This window comes from Pararge aegeria, chromosome 8 (assembly GCF_905163445.1).
Source record: "Pararge aegeria chromosome 8, ilParAegt1.1, whole genome shotgun sequence".
NCBI lineage: Eukaryota > Metazoa > Arthropoda > Insecta > Lepidoptera > Nymphalidae > Pararge > Pararge aegeria.
Genome location: NC_053187.1, coordinates 2,791,701 through 2,816,000, shown reverse-complemented (window position 1 = coordinate 2,816,000; position 24,300 = coordinate 2,791,701). Strand labels below are relative to the sequence as shown.

General features: G+C 34.9%; 1 protein-coding gene across 1 annotated transcript in view; it reads left to right on the top strand.

The window, feature by feature from the left end:
* The first annotated feature begins 525 nt into the window (after positions 1–525).
* The window catches only part of LOC120625596, a 182,967-nt gene continuing 159,192 nt past the window's right edge, over positions 526–24,300 (top strand). The window contains exon 1 of the mRNA XM_039892660.1: positions 526–676. The gene's annotated coding sequence lies outside the window, so the exon portion shown is untranslated. The remainder of the gene's footprint in view (positions 677–24,300) is intronic.

Here is a 24,300-nt window from a genome sequence, read left to right as displayed (position 1 = left end):
GAAGAAGGTACTATCGCAATGCTTATTTCTGCCGCTAATCCGCATTGTTGCAATGCTGTATTCCGGTCTAAAAGGCGTAGTTGGCAGCTGAATTACAGACACATGAGGCTTAACACTATACCTCAAATTGACAGACCCAGGGCGGCATGTTTTAGGACGTACTCCTTTCATGCCCTGTGAAGTGTTGCTCTGTTTATATGCGATGGACCGAGCAGATGGACCACCTGTTGGTAAGTGGAAACACTTACCAACAGGTGGTCCATCTGCTTGGTTCTTTAAAAATTTTACAGTTCGTATTATTACACCAAACATCTTCTTTCCTTCACGTCCTAACAAAGCAACCAAACGATTTATTCCTCGCAAGTAACACCGCGGGGCGCTGCTAGTTATGAAATAAAAATGGTTACGTTATAGATGACATCATGACACATCGCTGAATTGAAAGAAAAACGAATAATTTTCACGATTCGCACGCATCTCGATTATCGCCCGCTGCCTACATGGCCAGTCGGTGCCTAACTGTCGTTGAGGGAGGACGTGCGGTTTTCGCGGTTCTGTAACCGCGCCGGTAAATTAAAACCTGAATTAAAATATTTTTTTCAACTCTGTAACTGTGTTTGGCGGTAACTGATAAGTGCATAAGTGCAATTTAAAGAAGGTACCACGTGATTGCAAGGTAATTATGAAATAAATGAATTTAAGTAAAATATGCCGGGATGTGCCAATGTAAATAAAAAATAATATATATAATATAAACCTTAAATCTTTTTAATATATCGCTAGAGGTTACAACTTTATCCCAAAGTAAATAATGAATTTAGATCTGTTGATCAAATGAAAACTCTACCTTACAATTTTCTTTCATAATTTCAGTGTTAAAAAAATTATAATATAAAGGATATTAGTTAATTGTAATTAATATAAGTTACATACATTTCAAGAGAAATGACTATTTAGACGTTAAATAAAATTTATTATTATAATAATTTTATTTAAATTTTATTTTATTTTATCACTAATTTTATGTCTCGTTTTTTGCAAAGGTGTGTTCAAGCTATAATTATTAGGGAAATAACATAATCTACCTAAGTGTACTTATACTATGAATATATATTTTTAAGTCAGTCGAAATAACATTGCGTTCAAAATTTTGGCCCTAGATTTATTATAAACCGCGTTGGCGCGTTAATATAATTGTTGAACGAAGGAACCTACGTTTTTACAGATTGCAGTCGGCCCGTTGAGGGTTTGCGGCATTTGACAAAAGATAATTATTGATAAATTTATATGTTGAAGAGCATTTTGCGTCGATCGTAGGACTTTCAATATAATCCTTTCCTAGAACCTTAATATTTTTACATGTCCTTTATTGAGGAATATGCATATTTATTTGAATGAATCTGGTATTTTATTGCAAATTTTTATGTTTCTTACGGAAAGAAATGCTTGCACTTTGCTTATCATCAAATATTACGATAAAGCTATAAGTACAATTTTCTTGGCAACCTCCCTGCGGTGAGCGCTGTGAGTTTAAGTGTTTTAAGTTGGAGGTCTCGGGTTCGAATCCTGGCAGGAGCCATTTGGGAATTCTAAATGGTTTCTGGTTTGGTCTAATGGGAGGCTTCGGTAGCTACCGTCCTACAAGTAAAGACTGACTTGATGTTTCAAAAGTGCTTATAAACTAGACCTACTTGAAATAAATGAATTTTGAATTTGAATTAAACTTATGTATTGATTTTGTTTTGAAAGAAATTAATAAATGAACACAAGAATTACGTTTTAACGTAAAAAGATGCGTTTACAGAACGATTATCTTATATCTTTAAAGGAGCAATTCTTATATATGTAAAATTGGAATCTCGGAATCGGCTCCAACGATTTTCATGAAATTTAGTATACAGGGGGTTTCGGGGGCGATAAATCGATCTAGCTAGGATTCATTTTTAGAAAATGACATTTTATTCGTGTTTTCCGGTAATAACCGATTTGGTGCAGACGAAGTTGCACGGGTCAGCTAGTATAATATAAAATAATTAAGCTTACTATAATAGTATGTATTTTATGTAAATACAAAACGTAAGTTTCTAAAAAGATGATTGTATGACATAAGCAATACGTCCACTTTTTTTTTCTACGTTCGTTTTATTTTAGTCGTTAATCTTTCCGAGCCTAAAGATATCCCAATCGTCTCCACGATATTCAATGTCGGTAGCGGAGCCGAACGTACAAACAAACACATATTTGCACTTATAATATTAGTATGGATATAATTGAAATATACTTAACTCAAGATGAGTTCTTTACGGAATTACATATTATTTCTTTATTTCTCATCAATAGTATATATAAACAGTGTATTGCTTTATTAAACGCCTCGGGAGGTTTTGCCTTAGTTTTGGTTTGGCGGGCAGACGGGTTGGTGATCGCAGTAGATGGTAGTAGAAGCACGCGAAGTTGCTTCCCGTTCTCCGTAAATCGTACTACACTCGTACGACACCCGCGGGAAAAGGAGGGGTTGTGACAACTGTGTTCTGATCTGCCGTCACGACGTCGTACATATGATTCGTACTAAATAGTATTTAAATATGCGTAAACTGTACAGACGTCTCCAATGTTCGCCGCATGCTAATGTTTATTCATAATGCATTTTATTAGAGCAACCGGCAACCACATAACTGAATATTATTCAAATAACTCACAGGGAAACTGCCAAAACATTTATTCCAATCGAATTTTATCGTAATAGCTCATCATTATTATCAGTAATGGCTTACTATGCCACTCCCACTCCCACTAGTAGTGATAGCTCAGTGGTTAGGGCTTCAGCTTCATTTTTGAAGGGCCGTATTCGAATCCTAGCATGCTTAAATTAATTAAGTTATGTGCGTTTAAATTAATTATAATTTAATTTATATACTATGACAACACACACATCACCATCTAGCTCCAAAGTAAGCGTAGCTTGTGTTATGGGTACTAAGATGACTAATGAATATTTTTAAATAATTTACATAAATACCTATAATATACATATTAACACCAAGACACTGAAAAACATTCATGCTCATCACACAAACATTTTCCAGTTGTGGGAATCGAACCAACGGCCGATTCATATCAGAAAGCAGGGTCGCTGCAAACTGCGCCAATCGGCCGACGGTTAATTAAAATATCACTTGCTTCAACGGTGAAGGAATACGTCGTGAGGAAATCTGCGTGAATTTAAGTTCTCCATAATGTTCCCAAAGGCATGTAGAGTCCACCAGTCCGCACTGGACTAGCATTGTGGCGTACGGCCTAACCCCTTCTTATTATATGTGTTATGTTTAAGTATTTTTGATTCTGTTTTGTTTTTCTTTATGACAATAAAGCATTTTTTTTTTTATTATAGGAGGAGACCCGTGTCCTGTAGTGGGCCGGTGATGAGGATAGATGATGATAATAAAGATGACTGTGGCACGGGTCTCCTCTCACAATAAGCGTAGGCCGTAGTCAACCGTGCTGGCAAAGCGAGGGTTGATGGAATTCACACGCCTTAGAAAACTTTATGGCGTAACTCTTAGGCGTGCGGGTTTAAGTGCATCGTTAAATCAAACTATTTTAATTGCTTAAAAAGCACATAACTCCGAAAAGTATACAGAATACAGTTTCCCAGACTGCTTTCGGCCATTGTGGTCAATCCCCACCGATATTCAAATACGCCTGAGTATGTACACAAACATAGGTAGGTACACTGTCTGTTCTCGTACTCTCACAGTCCGATGGGAAGGCAGCTCTGACACGACTGAAAATAGATCAGGCGTTAGACCGACAGCTTAACGTGCTCTCCGAGGCACGGGGCTGAATAATTCACAAATTCCAAACACCGGGATGGTACTGAGGTTTTTTTAACCTATAAACCGAGACCTGATATCTCTTGGCTGACCAGTGACAATGAGAGTGTGTAAATAGACAGCTCGATAATCCATAGCTCCCGGTTATCACAACATGTGTTAAACCGTTAAAGCCCACACATCATGCATTGGGCAGCGTGATGGGTTTATTCACTAAAACTCTTCCTTTCATGGAAGCTGTGGCCCGTGCCCATCAATCGGACGTTAATATGCTAATGACGATGGTGATAAAAGGATGTTATGAAAATTAAGCTTAATTTGCTATACTCCGCGAACAGCAGCAGAATCTGTATGGTGTAATTTATAATTACTTCTATCCGTATACTCCACACCAAACAGATCCTCGGCAATGTACCCACATTTCGCTCCGAAACCGAAGCATCCTCAGGAGATGTTTACTTTAAAATGAATAATTGTTAAGCTTAACAATTATTCATTGAAAAGTCAACTTCTCCTGAATTGTTAAGCTTAACTTTTACTTATCAATTTTTCCTAATATATTATGGATTTCCGCAAAGTATAGCCTGCTTCTATCCAATATTTAGATAAAAGGATGCTATGTTATGTTGCATTTCGTGCAAAGTCAACATTCCAGCACCATGGGTACCCAATGTTCATGGTTTCTCAGAGCTATAAGCTACAGCGTAGTAACTGTTAGAACTATTTTCTGAAGAGCGTGGTTGCTGGTTTTATTAACGGCACTCGAGGCAAACATAGGCGTTGCGGAAGTTTCTTCTTCATGTACTTGGTCCGTCAATTATTACTATTAAAAAAACTAACAGTATTTATTTTAACGCAGCATTTTAAAACCAAAATGAACATAATTGTTTATTTAATGTACAAGTATCAGATGGCTGTAGTATATTTTATTGTTCACAAGGAACCAATTTATTTCAAACGCTCGGCTCGCCAAATGGTTCCGAGAAACGGAACGCCCGCGCCACTCCAAACCTCCAAACCTGAGATGGTTATTCGAACACACTCGTATTTCAGCCCGATAGGGATGGGTTATATTTTGGTATCGATATTTAAATTAAATTGATAGCTGATTTGATCGTCGTGATACTATGATGATGAAAAATGTTTTGGATTATTGTAATTGTTTACTAAATTGAAAAAGTAAACACTAAATGATCTAATACTCTAACAAAAATTTAGAGGCTAATTATTGCTTTAATGAATTTTCAATTAATTATTGTTGAATAATATTTTTACTGTACACTATAGACAAAAAAATACACGAGATGAAGGGGTGGAAAGTACAGTAAGCTGGATCGCTTTACAGGCTATAGGCTAGAGTCCAATGCGGCATTAATCTCCAAACTAAAGCCAGCTACAAAATACGAGTAGGTACTTATATGTATACCAATCTGAAAGACGGCTGATTGGCGCAGGGGGCAGCTACCCTGCTTTCTAAGACCAAGGCCGTGGGTTCGATTCCCACAGCTGGAAAATGATTATGTGATGAACATGAATGTTTTTCAGTGTCTGGATGTTTATTTGTATTTTATAAGTATTTATGTATATTAATCATAAAATTATTCATCAGTCATCTTAGTACCCATAACAAAAGCTACGCTTACTTTGGGGCTATATGGCGATGTGTGTATTGTCGTAAAAAAAATCTAGATCGGTGGTTTAGCCAAAACATAGGTAACAAACAAACAGACACATTTTAAATTATATTGTTAGTGCGGAATTACCAAAGCGGTTGTTAGCAACCCCTAAGTTTAACCACAGATATTGACACATTGTCATTGTCTGTGGTATTTAGTTTTGCCGGCATTCGAGATATAATAATGGAAATATGCTTGTATGCGTTATTATTAAAACTACGTTTACAGTTTTAATACTGTTATCCACCTTGTGGAACAATAATAAAAGTCAATAATGTTCGAATGAATGTGGAGCTTTTAGGAAAGGTATTAGAAAGCCGGAGGCTCGTCATGACGATATGAAGCGAAGGATCGAGTCGTAATACCACTATGAAACCCTACTCAAGACCAGTTCTCTCGTTGATAAAACCGCCTATTGTTTATTTAGTTTCCAAACTATTTGATGATGCAAATTTAATCTTTATAATAATAATTCTGTTCGCGGTTCCATTCATCATTTTGATAATAATTGTTTTTAAAGGCGTTTCTTGTTTGCGTTGTTTGCATAACATTATATTTTTTATTATCAATTAAGACGAGAATATTTATCTCGGTAAAAGTTATGCTAATCAATTCAAATTCTTTTGTATGTCGTATAAGGTACTTATATAAATATATTATATACATATAAGTTTATAATACGTTCGGTATGTATGTACAGTGGCGTGCATAGGGTTTTTGTAGGGTATGCATAAAGCAGGTACATGGCATAAAATGGAAAAATTCCCCTCCAACACGAGTGATATAAAATAATTTGGGTATATAGTGCTTTTGTGCATGTACGAAGTGCACGCCACTGTGTATGTAGCGGCCTTATTATGCTGTAGCTACCCACGATATTGACTGCGACTTTATCATCGTACTTTTATTAAATAAATATAATAATAATAATGTTTATTTAACAACGGCCAGCCAGACAACGGAGAAGCTCTCCAATATGAACATTGTACATCAAAATATACAGAGCTTAACCGGCAAAGAAATTGAAATAGAACTGTTTGTGGAAAAACTCAATATACACATTCTGTGTATTACTGAGCATTGGCTCACTGGTGCACATCCAGCAGTTATCTTAAGGAATTTCAAAATGTCAAGTGTGTTCTTCAGAAGGACTGCAATTCATGGTGGGTCCTTAATTTTTGTACACAATAATATAACTTGTAAGGAGCGAAAAGACATAGTTAGTATTTCTGTTGAACGCACTGTACAACTATCTTGTGTGGAGCTGGAGCGATTTATAATAGTGTGTGTATATCGTCCCCCCTCAGGTGATTTTAGCCTTTTTGAGGATGTAATGGAAGATGTGCTTAAGCGATTGTCTGTATCCACAAAAAAAGCAATAGTATGCGGGGATTTTAATGTTGATATTTTACTTAGTAATGCAACTACGACTAGGTTGCTAAACTTATTTAAATGTTTTAATTTAAATTATGCTTTTAGTGAACCTACTAGAATCACAGCAACCTCAGCATCGTGTTTAGATAATATTTTTCTCAACTGTGATATCTTAGGTAAATCGATAATAACCAACTTAAGATCAGATCATTGTGGCCAACAAATTACTGTTTTGAATAATATAAACAAAGATAAACATACCGTCAAGTGTAGGCCGATAACTAAGAGCAAATTGACGCGATTCAAAGGTGAAATATCATCCAAAATTCCTGCCCTTGTCTTTAAGAACGGTCATCCTGACAGCATTTATGGTACGCTCTTTAATATCATAGAAAATGAATTTAACAAAATATTCAATTTCAAACATATAGATTTCAATAAAAAAATAAAGTTTAGCGATTGGGCAACTATTGGCATATACAAAAGTAGAGATAATTTGTATGAGCTCTATAGTGAAAAACAATATAACCATACTCCAGCTTTCCTACAACACGTAAAAATGTACTCTAAAACGTTTAAGAACGTTTGCTTTCATGCTAAGTCGCTATACTTTAAGGATCAAATCATAAAATCGGATAACAAAGTACAAACAACCTGGAAAATTGTTAATAATGAAACTGGGAAAGCTAAATCTCGCAACGTAAACTTTGAATTAATTATTAATGATAATAAAGTTACCGCTGACAGTGAGGTTGCAAGTACCTTTGAAAACTTTTTTCAGAGTGTTCCTATTTTGTTGACTGATTCACTTAATTCTTCACCTACTGCAACTCAGAGTTTATTGAGGAACAACGTTAATGAGTGCAACGTTTTATTTAATTTTAAACATATATCTGCATATGATATAATAAAGAATTTTAAGTTGTTGAAACAGAAAAAAACCGGTGATTTATGGGGTATGTCTGTAATGGTAATATCTAACATTATAGACGTTATTGCCCCTTACTTAGCCATACTTTTTAATGAATGTGTTGATAGAGGTACTTTTCCAAATTTAATGAAACATAGTAAACTTATACCTCTATTTAAATCTGGCAATAAAAACGACATTAACAATTACAGACCCATTTCAATCTTACCAGCTCTTAGTAAGGTCTTTGAAAAAATTATATTAAATCAACTTTTGAATCACTTCAATGTAAATAACTTACTACATCCGGAGCAGTACGGTTTTACTAAAGGTCGTAGCACCACGGATGCAGGCGCTAAACTTTTAAAACATGTGTACGATGCCTGGGAACGTTCGCAGAATGCCATTGGTGTTTTTTGTGCTCTATCCAAAGCATTCGATTGTGTCGATCATAAAACCTTGCTTCTTAAACTAGCCCATTATGGTATCAAAAACGTTGCACTAAATTTGGTTGCCTCTTATCTCAGTGACAGAACCCAAAGGGTTTGCATAAAAGACATTAAGTAGCAGGGGTCGGCTACGTCAATGGGTGTCGCACAGGGTTCAATCTTGGGTCCCTTTCTATTTTTGGTGTATATAAATGATCTACCACACCATGTCAGTGAAACCTGTGACATTGTACTGTTTGCTGATGATACATCTCTAATTTTTAAAACTGATAGAGGTAGAGACAACTCTGACGATGTAAGCCGTGCTATGTCGCATGTGTCGCACTGGTTTACTGTCAATAATATACTTTTAAATGCAAAAAAAACTAAGTGTGTGGAATTTATTTTACCAAATGTAGAGAAAGTTAATAAAAATATAATAATAAATGGAGAATCACTAAAAATGGAAGATTCCACAGTTTTTCTAGGCATGACCTTGGATTGTAAGCTTCAGTGGGGTACCCATATAGATACACTAGCAGGTAAACTAAGCTCGGCTGCCTACGCCGTCAGGAAAATTAGACAGATTACTGACGTAGAAACAGCAAGACTTGTTTACTTCGCGTACTTTCATAGTGTGATGTCTTACGGGATCTTATTATGGGGCAAAGCTGCTGATATTGAAACTATATTCATATTGCAGAAAAGAGCTGTACGGTCAATATATAAACTTAAATCACGTGAATCCCTCCGTGAAAAATTTAAAGAAATTGGTATACTTACGGTAGCCTCACAATACATTTATAACAATATAGTATTTGTAAGACAACATATTAGTCTTTATAAACAAAAAGTGGATATAAACAGTCGACTTACAAGAAATGGTCATAAATTAGTGACATCTGCATATCGTCTGCGAAAGGTGCAGAAGTCATTTGTGGGATTGAGTATACGCTTTTATAATATGATTCCTAAGGTAATTTTGGACCTACCAATCCATAAGTTTAAAGAATGTGTTAAAACACATTTATTACAGCGAGGTTATTATACAATTGATGAGTTTCTTAATGACAAGGTTGCTTGGAAGCATCCGGCTCCGCTTTCATCTCTCACAAGATAGAAAAATGAATGTTAAAATATAAAATGTAAATTTTTGATGTTGGAAAAGAGCAACTGCTGAGTTTCTTGCCGGCTTCTTCTCGGTAGAATCTGCCTTCCGAACCGATGGTAGAGTCAACTACACACGGACAGACTTGACGTTTCAAAAGTGCTTGTATTAGGCCTACTTGAAATAAATGAATTTTGAATTTGAATTTTTTGAATTTTGAATTTACAAAAAATATCTTAACTCTAAACAATATATAAAAGGTATTCTTACTTTATAGCATGGGGCATCAAATAGGTGAATATTATCCATACAAAGTTGATATCCTATTATATGCCATCTGTGAAATAACTGAGCAAAATGTTTTTTTTTGCACTAAAAAGCCAAATACAAGCAAATCTTGTCTCAACTTTATAGTGGCTTTAAACTGGGCGATTGGAATTCTTTAAATAAAATACTTGATGACCCGGTGAACGTCGTACCACCTAGCATTAATTGGATTCTAACTATTCATAAGTAATTATTCCAACTCCCACACAGACTTCTTTTATTATTCAAAGTAAAAATCAAAGTCAAATATTAGCCACATCATATAAAAATGTGTACATAGCGGTGACTTGATGGCGGAAGGTACATTCGCAAACGCGCAGGTCTAAATAGAAGTAGGTACACAACAAATAAAGCCGGTATTAATTGTCTTTTTTAAAGAACTACATTAATAATTAGATAATTATTATAAAAATAAATATAAAATGTTAAAAAAAATGCAAATGTTGTTAAGTATAGAAATTGTTGCTGCCATAATATGAATTGCAGATTTTCATTGGGGTGTAATATCATAACTAATTCTAGAAAGGTGTGAACTAGTTTATTTGAGATAAATAAACAAACGGAACAGCACGATCGTTATAATTGCATTGACAGCAGATGTTTCCTCGCCAGACTGAATTCGCGGTGCTAAGAATAAAGATGTACACAAATTATTATGTACGTACCGGCAAATTCATTTCCTTACGTATATTGATAGTGACATATAAAATCAATGCGTATATATGCGTATATATGCGATGCTGTCAAGGCGTTTGCATAGTTACGCAATGTTTTGTCTTCTTCAAATTATTGATGGCAGATAGAGAGAAGACATAGTATTGTAATTGGAAGTATACTTTATTGCACACCAAAAATAAAACATAAACGACATAAACTCCACGACATATTTATTTTATACATATATATAAATTTTTTATTTTATGTTTTTATTTGTGTATATTTTGTTTATGTAGTCGTATGTAGTTATTTGAATGTAGGTTTATAGTAATTACCACCACCTATTTGGTCTCGCTCTTATTGTCCTTAATCCTAAGGTTGCATGGCAGAGATCGCTTTTAAGCGAAACGGCCGCCTTTTGTATTTTACTCAAGCTTTTGTGTTTCTCTCTATTCGTCCTATATTTTCGTAACTGTGTAGTGGTGTATAAAGAATTTAAAATAAAAATAAATAAATAAACATTGAATATAAGTTGTACATTGTTTAACTAATCAAGTTTTAATATTCAACATATAAGTAAGACCTCTAATGTAGTCCTCCAAACTCTTTTAGTTTTTTATATATGATGATGGATATAAAATCCATCATCATATATTTACATATACATAAACATCTTTTCAACCTCCCTGGTGGAGCGGTCTTACAAGTGTGAGGTCATAGGTTTAACCTCCGGTAGGGACAATTTGGAAATTTAAGCGTTTCGGATTTTCTCTTATATGGTCTGACATTCGGCCGTGGCTACGTACCACCCTACATACAAAGATAAATATAAATAAATCAATATACTACGACATTACACACACCGCCATCTAGCCCCAAAGTAAGCATAGCTTGTGTTACTAAGATGGCTGTTGAATATTTCTATGAATATAATACATAGAATTACTCATAATATACAGATAAACACCCAGACACTGAAAAACATTCATGTTCATCCCACAAACATTTTCCAGTAGTGGGAATCGAACCCACGGCCACGACTCAGATAGCAGGTTCGCTGCCCACTGCGCCAGTCGGCCGTTGAAGATATTAATGCCATTATATGCCATACTCCTATGAGGTTTGCCATCCCCACTTTAGATTGCATCACTTAACATTAAGTGAAATTGCAGTCAAGGGCTATTAGGCGAATAAAAAAAAACTTAAAAGAAACATCAAAACAGCTGATGCTTCACAATTGGTATAACGTAAATATTATTGTAATGACTCGAAATGTGTGCCACTCAGTTCTCGTGATTGCATCATTAGATACAACAGCACAGCGCATCTGCCGTAAAGTGTGAAGTGTGAACTTGGGGGAGTCTACAGACTTGTACGGGCCAGCCATATTATTACGGTAGAATAAACAATGTGATGGATATATTCATTTATTTCTATTATATTAAGTGTATACTTCATTTGTACACCACAAAAAATAAAGTGGAAACTTAAAAAAAGTAAAGGATAGTAGTATACAAAACAAAAAAGCGATAAGGCCCCCTTTATCGCTTAGTTGCGATCTCTTCTAACCTTAGGCACCTTAGAATAAGGAAAACCAAGATTGGTGGGGTGTATTATTATGATGTGATGTATGTTTGCATCTTTAAATTTTTTTTAATGCAGGCGTATATAAAAAAAAAATCAATATCATTTTCCATGAAAAACGTGTTTTTTGTTTGTTGTCAGTTACTAGATTAAAACCCTTGCATCGAAATGATACCTTATGCCACATAATGTTAATTGTTCACTTGCCATATTAACTGACATATTCAAATAAATGTTATTAATTATTATTATAAAATGTAGCGTGAACATTTATGAATGCAACCGAACGCTCGTCACCCCTCAACGTCCATTTACAACACATCGAATGAACGGCCGCAATTTACAACATATAAAAACCAGAGACCCTGTCAACATGACGTATTGGTGTGATTGATGAGCGACCTTTTATAATGCGTAACCATAATATTATAATCCATGATAACCACTAAAGTGTGTTTAGTGGTATCTATAGAGTACATTTTTTTCTTACACATATTTATATTTTATACGCAAAACTGAAATCTGGCATTCCGAACGTAGCACGAACATTTGTGAAGGCATCCTAACGCTCGTCAGCGTCCATTCACAAACGCCTCGGATGAATGGCCGCGATTTACGATGCGATACAAAAACCAGCGCATCTGTCAACGTGACGTACCGACGTGATCGACGAGCCAGTTTTTATCACGTGCTAATACCCCCTGTACACTCAACCGTACTTACTTACTAACAGTTGTAGGTAACTGTTATCTTTGTATATTTACCGAAATGAGTTTATACGTCGTAATGGTACTTACTAGTTGGCCTGATGATTGTATGTATTATAGAAGTTGTGATAGCCCAGTAGGTAGGACTTCAACTTCACTTTCGGGGAGGTTAAATTTTGATGATAAAATACCTAAATTCTTATTTTGACAAACGCTATTGTATATCTAAGAATACAATCTCTTTTATATAGGCCGAGGATGAAAATGAAGGTGATGACATAAAATGTGATTAAAATGAAAGCGAATATTTGCTACTGACTGTACATAACACTACTCTGTGGACTCTACTTTTTTTTTGGAATGAATGTGACGAATGCAGTGTCAAATTTCGACACTTTTTCTAAATGAAAGTGACAAAATAACCTGACACCATATAGCTATTTGTTGTTTTTTTGGTTCTAGGGAGGTTTGACCGTATTTAAGTGCACGTTTTTTTTCGAATTTTGGCTTAATGAATATTAAAAATATTTTTATCTTTATTTTACATTTCTTGAGTGTGGCCCTGTCTCAGGCGGTAGTTTAAACTGTGTTACAGGAGACAGTGCCTTCCCTATATCTATGGTCTATTAACAAACGTTTGACAATTTTACAGGAACAAATTATATAAATTTTTGAGGCGGGTGAATATGCAATAAGAGGCAATTATTTTATAAATATAACAAAACAACACTAACTTTTCTTATCTTGCATCAGTATCGTCATATCAACTGATGAAAGTCCACTGCTGAACATAGGGAATTCAACGGGTTCTTGCCACCTAAGTCCAGCGGCTCCCAACGACTCTATTGATGACATCTGTACACCTGGTTGGAAGTCTTCCAGCTTGAGACCCCAGCGTCCATCGATTCTCCGAGCTAAATGTCTCACCAATTGCTATTTCAGCCTCAGAACTAATACAGCTATGTCCGATTCAATCACTTGGAAATACTCCGAGCATAGTTAAATCGTCTACTGAGTGACTATTGCCCGTTATCACTAACGTCGAACAAGGCAATGCAATAAGTGACGCCTAATCTTAGGATATTCCTAGGTACATACTTACATTTGACGAATAGTTATTAACTCAGAGTTGGTGAAAAGTTTTTTTTCTATAGTCATCGCCTATCATTAGGCATTCGATTTAGGCGATTCCGTGGTTTAGTAAAAACGGGCATAAGCTTTGTTTTAAAGACCACAGCTAATGTCATGTTTAACTTGCTTCTGAAACATGGTAATTTACTTTAATGTACGATCAGCATTATATCAACCTACGGACGTCCACTGCTGGACATAGGTATTTTGTAGGGAGTTCCAAATACCGCGGTCTAATGTTGCTTAAGTCCAGCGGCTCCCTGCAACTCGCTTGATGCCACCCGTCTCGTCGAGGATCTACCAGAGCTGAATGTTCCGGTGCGAGGTCCAGCACAGACCCTACCGTCCATCGGTTCTCCGAGCTATGTGCCCCGCCCATTGCCACTTCAGCGCCACTCGGATCTCTTAATTCCTGATTTTTATTATTTGTAAATATTTGTGAAGGGCAGCAGAAATAATTGAACCATATATCTAATAAATTTGGCTTCCTATTCATCAATTTCTTTATCCTACAACAAAATAAACCCAAGCGTGTCAACCGGTGCGGGCGGAAGCCAGACTATCTCACATGACGTCAGTAGGCTCACACATTTTTTGCGCGTCTGTACACTGGTATATTAATAAATCGATGTCGTAAATCAATTAGTTTGCCGAGAACATTAACTGGGCAATTGAACGAATTTATTTCAAACATTTTCGTTTAACAAACATCCGACGCGCCGGTCGAAACATTTGATCATCATGCAACGTTTCATAAACGCGGAAATATTCGAAGCTTACGGGGGGAAACGAAAGTACGTGTAAATAATTGATAATTCTCTTTAGTAAAGAAATACTAAATATTTAAATACAGTACTTTTCAGAATTTTGGTGTTATTCCAGCTTCTCAGATAAATTCAAAATACTAATTCAAATATGTTCTATTCATCTAGACCTATCACACAAGCAATTATTAAGCGTTACACCTATATATTAACATTTTTATTTATATTTTATATTTATAGTATCATATATACTAACCACTTTGTGTTAGTAATTTAATTTTTAAAATACAATAACATTTTATACTATTGTTTTCACCGCTTTTACTTCTACTTTTTAATTTCACCTTGTCACTCAACTTATGCATTAGTATATCCAAAATTACCTCTGAAAACATGATAAAAAGGTTGATCAACTGTTTGAATTACCTATGACTCTGTTTAGCCACTGGATCACTTAGACCACTTGGATTACCCACCAAGCTAGGCTTGGCTCGTAAAAACAAGTGTGCAAGAACCTATTCTGTAGATTTATCTTAAAGGCATAGGAATCGTCGAAACGAATTTTCCCAGGCTTAAAATAACGAGTCCAAACAAAGTCTCCGTATGAGCACAGAAGCTTTCAAGGTCTAATACAAAATTACAATAAACTACTACAACATTCAAAAAAAAAAAATCTATCTAATTCTCCGTTTATGAATATATCCTTGTGTCAGTTATTCTAACAACGGAGCCCTGAAAAGCGATGAAACCATCATCAAAAAAGGGCCACTAATTAGTACAACGAGTTCCTGAAAGGCATCGTAAATCATTGTGGACCTTTGACGCGGGCCCAATGACCAATCAGGGCTATTTTGAGTTCCTCAAAAGCAATTGTGTCGCAAAAGTGACATTGATTTATATTGGGATGTCCATCCGTGACACAAATTAGCTAGTTCTTCAATAAATCCCCATTTACTATGCGCATGATGTCAGCGATTTTAAATAGTTATGAATTAATGTTAAAAGAATTGTGCGATGATTATTTAATTTGATGTTCCTTGTTGATTGGGGGCTATGAAACTTGAATTGAAAGTCATAAAGATTAATTTGCATTATTGTCATTTGAATACTCGATTATTTTAACGAAATAGACGCCGGTGATGTTGGAGATCTTGAGAGAGTCTGGAAAACAAGACAATAATTGGCAAGCAGATTGAAATAGTATTACCTACTGTTGTTTGTAGTGTTCAAATAATAATAACAACTTTCTCTGGGCCATAAAAAATAATAGCTTAAACGCAGACTACTAAATTTAATGTATAAAACAGATCAGAAACAGAAAAATAATTAAATCCATTCAATCAGATCCATTTTAATTCAAATTTATTTATACAGCACAATACATACAGGTATATATGTATTGTGCTAGGCACAATACGCCTAGTTTGTGAGCCATCCATTTTTTAATAAAATAATTCTATAAATTTCTGAAACACAAATTGGACATGATTAGTACTCGTATACAGTGGCGTGCACTTCATATATGCACAAAAGCTTTGAATACCCAAAATTTTTTGTATAACTCATAAACGTTACGTTAAAAGATTGTTTCATTTTATGGCATCATCCTTCTTTTGCATACCCTGGTTAAATCTCTCGTAGGCTCGTATAGTAGGGAAATCGTTTTTTATGGGATACTTCATGATCTGTTTTTATATGCTTCATTTGACATGGGTTCTCAGATTGGCACAGATTGCTTTGCCTGTTAGGGTTTTCGAAAGAAGATCTTAGGTAATATACAAAATATTACAAAATGTCTAATATTATTTTGTAAAGTTGCATAGTTACCAGTTCCGCTAGAATCTAATTCAGACACATCACACGAGCGTATAAGCACAAATCACGCAATGTTATTGCAATAAAGCACGTACGTATAAAGCATTATGTAGCCAGTCAGCATTGTGCATTGAAGCTGATCGCGGGGATATTTGCCAAAACATTGTTTGTACGAACGCCACCTGCTCCGGCCATAGCATCGCTACTTTATGATACGAGCGTCGCGCCAAACTACTCCTTTTATGGGTAGTGTGGACAGGGTTACTCACCAGCTGCCGTATTGTGTAACTTATATGACAGGTTGCCAACCGTTTGTCGTCAAAAATACATTACCAAGTTTACTGCAGAGCGACCCCCGTTGACAGCGGTGATTTGACAGCAGTGGTCGAGTGCTTAAGCACTCGTTGCATTATTCTTATAAAGAGTTTGACACAAAGATATAATAGGAAGCTACATTCTCATCGAGAGTAATTAACTAGAGGCTACAATTTTCAGGAACGGTGTGTAATATTTTAGTGTGGTATTTAAAACAAGCTAGAAGAAAAAGACGTAATTCGCTGAAATAAAATTATCCGGGAACCCATAAATCGATGGAGCTGTTCCATTTTAAATACGCCACAAAAACGCATTTAGCATTGAGAAAGATATTAAAGAAAGGACATTTTTAGTCATCACTGTTACATATACGAGTAGAATGTCAACTTAAATTTTTTATTAATAAATTAAGTATGTTGTTTACACACATATGTTTGTGTATAAGTAAGATAAATAACATCGCTATAATTTGATTTGTCATAATAAAAGAATGCTGCAGAGTTATTGGTATATTTGAACGCACTTATCTCAGTTATATCAGTCCAATTTGAAAAATATTTCTGCTTAACATATTGCGGAGGGCTATAGGCTATTATAACATTTTTCTGCGACCCCTTGGCCCACCCCTATGCAGTTACCATAAACGTCAACTAAATTAGGGAACTGCTATACTAATGATGATTATAAAACTGATGAGTTTCTTTGTTATGTATGATAATATCTGTAATAATAAAAATATCGTTTATTTCTTTAATTAAAATTCCGCATATTATGATACTGGCTAGCTAGACTTAATTTGTGTTAAGGATAACCAGCCCTTCGGAATGTACATAAACAGTTTGAAATTAGGACATTTCTATTATGTAGCTTTCATTTTGACATCTATAAATATTAAAATTAAGGTATTTAGTAAAGTATGTAAGATGTACCCTTCTTTACGTGTGTATGTGTGGGTGTGCGTTTTGTGTGTGTGTGTGTGTAAGTGTATATTTGTATGTGTGTGTGAGAGTGTTATAATATTTTTGGCGCGGGGTTCATGTAAAAAAGACAAATTAAGTAAATTTTATATTCTACTTAAAAAAAACGATTATATCATTATCATTTTATCGTGGGCAAGTCCCTTATGATTGCAATCTTTAGATTATTAATCTTATCACCGATGCAACAGCTAATGTTTGGAGGCGTGGTTCATATTATGCAATCAATTCTGAATGATAAAACGATATTGCTTCCTTAAGTTTTTGTGTAAAAAAGACAGTGGAATTTAAGTTACGACTTCAAACCTTGTCAATGTTACTTTACCAAAATTATCTGAAATCGTACAGCTGCTAGTTTCTTACGCTTAGGTTGCCTGAAGAATTGAGTTTGCAGTCAAGGGCTAACTTGTAATGTAATAAAATAAATGGTTGGTTTCCACTAAACATCAGATGGACCATTTGCTTGCTCCGTCAATTGTAACTAGAAAACACTTTTGAAATAATAAAAAATAAAAAAGACAGCTCTACGTACTATTCCAGCCAAGCGGCTGAAAAATGCTAATTTTCAAGATCCGCTGGTTCACTCCAGCTAACTTTGACTTGTTTACGCAAAAAAACGTTATAATTCGTACGCTAAGAGATCGGATATACTGGTACCAATTCGCTTCTTTCTTTACAAAGCTTTATGGCCATCTGAATTAATTTAGGGCTACTCTATAGCATTCTTTGTTGTAATAACGCTTTCACTGTAAAGATGAGTGTACATTGTACATTAATGCAATTGCCTTTTCACTCGTAACACCAATATCGGTCATTCAATTATAGCCAGCCCACAATGCAAGTTGTAAATCAATTGCTCTCGTCTGCAAACCCATTCCATCCTCATGGTACGACATGATAACTGAACAGTCATATGTACACACGCAAAAGACGTAAAAGATTTTGAACTTTATTCCCTGTTAATAAGATTGGAGTGATGGTAATCGTTAAAGTTTCTGGAGGGTAATAAAATTTAACTTTCTTCATTGGCTAATACTGACTTTTAGTTATGATATGTGTATTGCCTTTTGCCTTTTAAACTTTGCAACGTATTTCACCCGTTTAAGTCTAACATAAGATTATGGATACTGGAGTCATTTATTTATTTAGACATCTTTATTGCAGAATGTAGGAAAACATACACAGGATTCAACTTAAATATAGTATGTGCAAAAGGTAACCTTATCACTAAAAGTGATCTCTGCCAGGCTACCTAAATGTCCGGAATAAGGTAATGACAGACGGGGAATCGCAATAAAATTCAAATAATAACATATATTTACATACAAAAAAAAATACTATTAATTATATAAGATAATAAATATATAAATCTATACTAATATATAAATCTATAGAGTTTTTTACGGTTGTTCCCTTACAACTATTAAAGTATACATCCGATTGAATTGAAACTTTGCATCCATGTAGAGGATACATTGACTTAATTTATAGGCTAACTTTTTTATAAGTGTTAAATCTCCGAAGTATATAGCGGGGGCGTTAATGATTAGAAAAAATCATAAAAAACTAAACTCTTTTAGACATGAAATTTGGACAGAATTTTTTTGGGCTATTTTACGAGCAAACAAGAATGTATTGAATGAAGTTTAAATCACAAAATCGGTTACGCGGGTGCTAATGAAAAAAAATTAAAGTTTTATACTAAAACTCCCAAAGACTTAAAATTTAATAAAAGTTTCATGTTTGTTAAATTAAGGTCACTTACTATCAGATTACGAAAAATTTTAGGAGATTGTGGGGCGTTAAAATTATTTATATAATTATAATTGTTGATAACATCCTAAAGGTTTTTTTATAGTAATGAATGATGGACCAAGCTGTGGTAACCTAATGGTTAGTGAAAAAACCATAATAATATTATGTTACATAAACAGAGGAACACTTTGAATGCCATGCATGGAACACATCCTATGAAATGACACCCTTCAGACTGGAACGCAGCTTAGCAGCTTAAATAGGCATGGGGGTAGTAGGGACTTCCCTGGACAAGCTTGGCCACAAAATGCTTTAATAGGTACTACTACTAAAACTTTAAGTGCGGAAAAGGCTATGTAAGATTTGCAGTGAATGATTGCAACTATCTTTAATTTCCAATTAATAATGGTTGCCTCTGGAAGTAGGAGGGACAATTTAGTGCTAAAACACATATCTTTATTTATAAAAAAGTTATGTAGGTTTGTGTACGCTTCGAAAACTCAAAAAGTTCTGCAATGATCGGGCTGAAATTTTAGCATGATATTCAATACGCATCAAGGATTGTTTTTATCTTTTTTTCTCAACCAATGTGCCACAGCGTAACGTGGCAGGGTACAACTAGTATGTTTATAATTTTGAAAGGGATGATAGCCTAGTGGGTACGGTTTCGGTTTTCCTTTCCTGGAGAGCGAGTTCGAACCCCGGCACGCAGCAATTACTTCTCGGAGTTATGTGCGTTATTAATTTAAGTTATTTATATATCACTTGCTTTAAACAAAAGCTATGCACCCAAGTTCTAGATAGCATCCATTGCCTTTATTGATTGAACACAGCTAATTGCTCAAAAGCCACCTCTAACTTTTCTAAGTAATTATATTATCACTTTCTTCAACGGTGAAGGAAAACATGGTGAAAAAACCTGCATGCCTGAGAGTTCTACATAATGTTCTCAAAGGTGTGTGGAGTCCTCATAGGTATACAGCATTATCGCTGTTATCTCCGGACACAATTCAAAAAAAAAAAATTAAAAACTTAAATAAGTTATAAATATAATTAAGCATTATTATAAATTTAAAATAAAAATGAAAATCAATAAATGTTAGAAAATAAAAACAAATCAAATTTACTAAATTTTCCGAATTCCACTCGGATTAAAACGAACAGCGAGTAAATTACTTCATCCATGTAATACTATCAAGATAAACACCACCAAAAACGTGGTGAAATGTGGAATGTAGAGTTTTAATTGTCTTTGATCTTCCCTTTTCGGGTAAAGCAGGACGTTGTTTTAGCGACCGCGTAACCAAACTCGGTTTACTTCTCGACGTAAATGGTGTAAAAGATAACATCCCTTTGGACGAATGGTCACGACATCTAACCAGTTGGGTAATACATCAAAGGGTAGACACAGCTATGCAATTCTGCTTTATTTATCGTGTGGTAGGAACTGCCTCGTTGGTCTACTAGTTAGTATGTTCAACTACGGGTCATGAGGTCCTGGGATCGAATCCCGGTTCGGTTTAAAAATTATATAAAGTATTGTGTGTGTGTTTGTGTCCATTACAGAATTTTCAGTAGAGCACGGAGCCCGGAGAGCACATAAAACGTGGTGGTTATTGATGATGCATTAAGGTGCATTTGATGGTCCTAGATAGTAGCACGTCAATATTTTAGGGGTATGGCAGTTATATTAAACAATAGACCGCCGACTGGCGCAGTGGGCAGCGACCCTGCTTTCTGAGTCCTAGGTCGTGGGTTCGATTTCCACAACTGGACAATATTTGTGTGATGAACATGAATGTTTTTCAGTGTCTGGGTGTTTATATTATAAGTATTTATGTATAATATTTATAAAAAATATTTATCAGTTATCTTAGTACCCATAACACAAGCTACGCTTACTTTGGGACAAGATGGCGATGTGTATCTTGTCCGTACTATATTTATTTATTTATTTATAATTACTATTAACAGTAAGCACTACTTAAACGAAGAGTTACACAGACTGCCGGAACTAGGCCATACAAAATAGGCTTGTCCGCAATTGAGTAAACGCCTCTTATATTTCAATTTCCACGAAGGAAACATCCTTGTGGTTCACATAAACATAGCTATCTTCAAAACGAACAAACGTTTAGTTTGAGGAAGTCTTTTGAAGTTTCTCCGAGGTTTTCTTTCAAGAATCAGCGTTTCATGTGGTCGGTGATAGAGGATTATTTAAAAACGGTAAGAAATCATTACATTCTAAACATAGAATCTCCAAGAAAAATTCCTCACTTGTAATTAAATTAAGGCGGTTTCACATTACAGTGTGAGAGAGGATCAAGGTGTCGACACCAGGCTTGTTTTCAAGATTATAAAATTTCTGAATTTTCTCTGGTCAGGTCTGGTGGGAGGCTACGGCCGCTGCTAGTTACCACCTTACTGACAACACGTACCAACTAAGTGTTTTTGCTTAGCGATTTTCCGGTACGATGTCGCGAAGAAATCGGTTAGAAGTATTGGATAGAAGCAGGCGTTACTTTGCGGAAATCCGCGAAAAGCAGGAGAATCTGTATTCATCCTCTATTTTCATAAAATAAATTAGGAGTATAGTTTATTTAACTGCCACACTGCTAACATATTAGTCCGCAACCATCTTAAATTTATAAGTGAGAATGGTGGCAAAGGCATAATATTTAGTGTCACAAAAACAATTAACTAAAATAGGTAGTTAGTTTCGTAATTAAAATGACACATGGGTACACATACTGTTAATTTTCAGGGTTTATATTAGACTTTAGTTTGTGCTAATTTTCAAGATACAATAACAGGATATAATCTTTTAATTTCATTTAATTAGAAATGTTAAAAAGGGAGAATTTTTTAAGTTATTAACTTATAAATTTAGTAGTAGTAGTTAACTTAGTATTTTAGTAGGATAGCATTTATTTAGGAGTTTATAAGTAAACATGTATGCAAGTTAATTAGCATCAGTTTTACCTACAGTATTTTTTTTTATCTGTAGAGTAGGTTAGTTAAGAGGTTCAATGTGAATATCTGGAACGATTGTTAGCAAACACTACTCAACCGATTTTGATTTGATTGTGAATATGTTTGTAATAAACTGCCGTAGGTACTTTTTTCAGACGCAACTGTCTCAAAATAATTCAGGTGGAATCTATGTCCAGTGCTACGAGTAAAAAATATTTAGCTTAATTAGCTATAGTCCGCGAAAAGCAGGAGACTCTGTATGGTGTAATTTATAATTTCTTCAATCCTTATACTCCACACCAAACATATCTTATGATTGTTATTACAATTATTCATATCTTTATAACATATTGTTACAATTACACCATACAGATTCTCCTGCTTTTCGCGGACTATAGCAATTTAAGCTTAATCTTCATAATATATCACGGATTTCCGCAAAGTAACGCCTGCTTCTATCCAATAGAAATAAAAAAAATACTAAATGGTAATCGGCAAGTAAAAGCAAAACGCTCTATTGAGAAAGTCCCTAATGCAATGGAGAAAGTCATTAATTCCATCTATAGGTAGGAGACAAAATAAGTTACATTGGATGACGGCCAGATAAGCGCCGATTTATATTAAGATACCCAAGTAAATCTGTGCCCACAATAGTTTGTACAAGGCACGGAAACGCTGAGATAAGTCCCTTTAACTTTCACAGTATAAATATGCCCCGTCCGCGCTGTCGACTGTCGTGACAGCTGACTAAGCGCTGGAGTCTAGACAATCTAACGTCCCACACTTCGATAGTCTCTGCTCAGATACAAATTTATTCGACATTATATAATTTGCCTGCGAAGTACGAAAGGCTAGTTCAAAAACGTGTGTATAAACATTTTACTTACTTACTTGACACTTCATTACTTACTGTTAGGTGGTATCTAAGGTGGTAAAGCGCTAAAAATAAAACATTGCCTACTAAATAAAACATTCTATTGATCAAAACATTCTATTGAGAAAGTCCCTCAGATACAAGTTTATTCGACATTATAGAACTTGCCAATGAAGTACGATAGGCTAGTCAACGAGTTCATAAATAATCCCTTTTTTCATAAATCGTTTTAATAAACTGTCTAAACTAACTTACTTACTTGACACTTCATTACTTACTTTCAGGTGGTATCGAAGTAAAGCGCTAAAAATAAAACATTACCTACAAAGAAAAACCTCGACACAGAAGGCAGGTAAAAGCAAAACACTCTATTCTAGTGGTATTTTATAAAACTTGCCAACTAAGTGCGAACTTTTAGTAGCCACTTTAATGACACGCGATATTCAAATTTTCTTATTTCTATAAACGTTAATAAAGAGATGTTACCAATATTTTTAATGATGGAATAATCTGTGCTTGTATTTTTGAGTACTACTAGTTGGTACAAGCTATAAGATCGTTCGCCATTATATGACTTATGACTTAAATGACCAACTTAAAAATGTTGTAGCACATATTGTTTGACGACCTCTCTGGCGCAGTCAGCGCTGTGGTTTTAAGTTTTATGCCCCGGGGTAATTCCCGGTAGGTGCAGTTTGGGTCCAAGGCCGTGGGTTCGATTCCCACAACTGGAATATGCTTGTGTGATGAACATGAATGTTTTTCAGTGTCTGGGTGTTTATCTGTATATTATAAGTTAAATTCTAGTTATCTTCACTCACCTGATGGTGTGTGATGCATTCTAAGATGATCATTCTAAGACTACAGTCAAGGGCTAGCTTAAATAGGTGCCACCAAAAATGTAGAAAGTTAATATGTTACTAAATTTTGTTATATTTTTATGGACATAAAATTAATCTATACATGTGTAGATCATATACTTCGTATTTTTTACATTTTACCTTTTTTTTACCGACGTTTAACAAAGTCGGTTCTTTTTTGTCAAAATTGTTACCACGTTTTTTAGTAGGTTTGCAATTATATCTAAGCTGC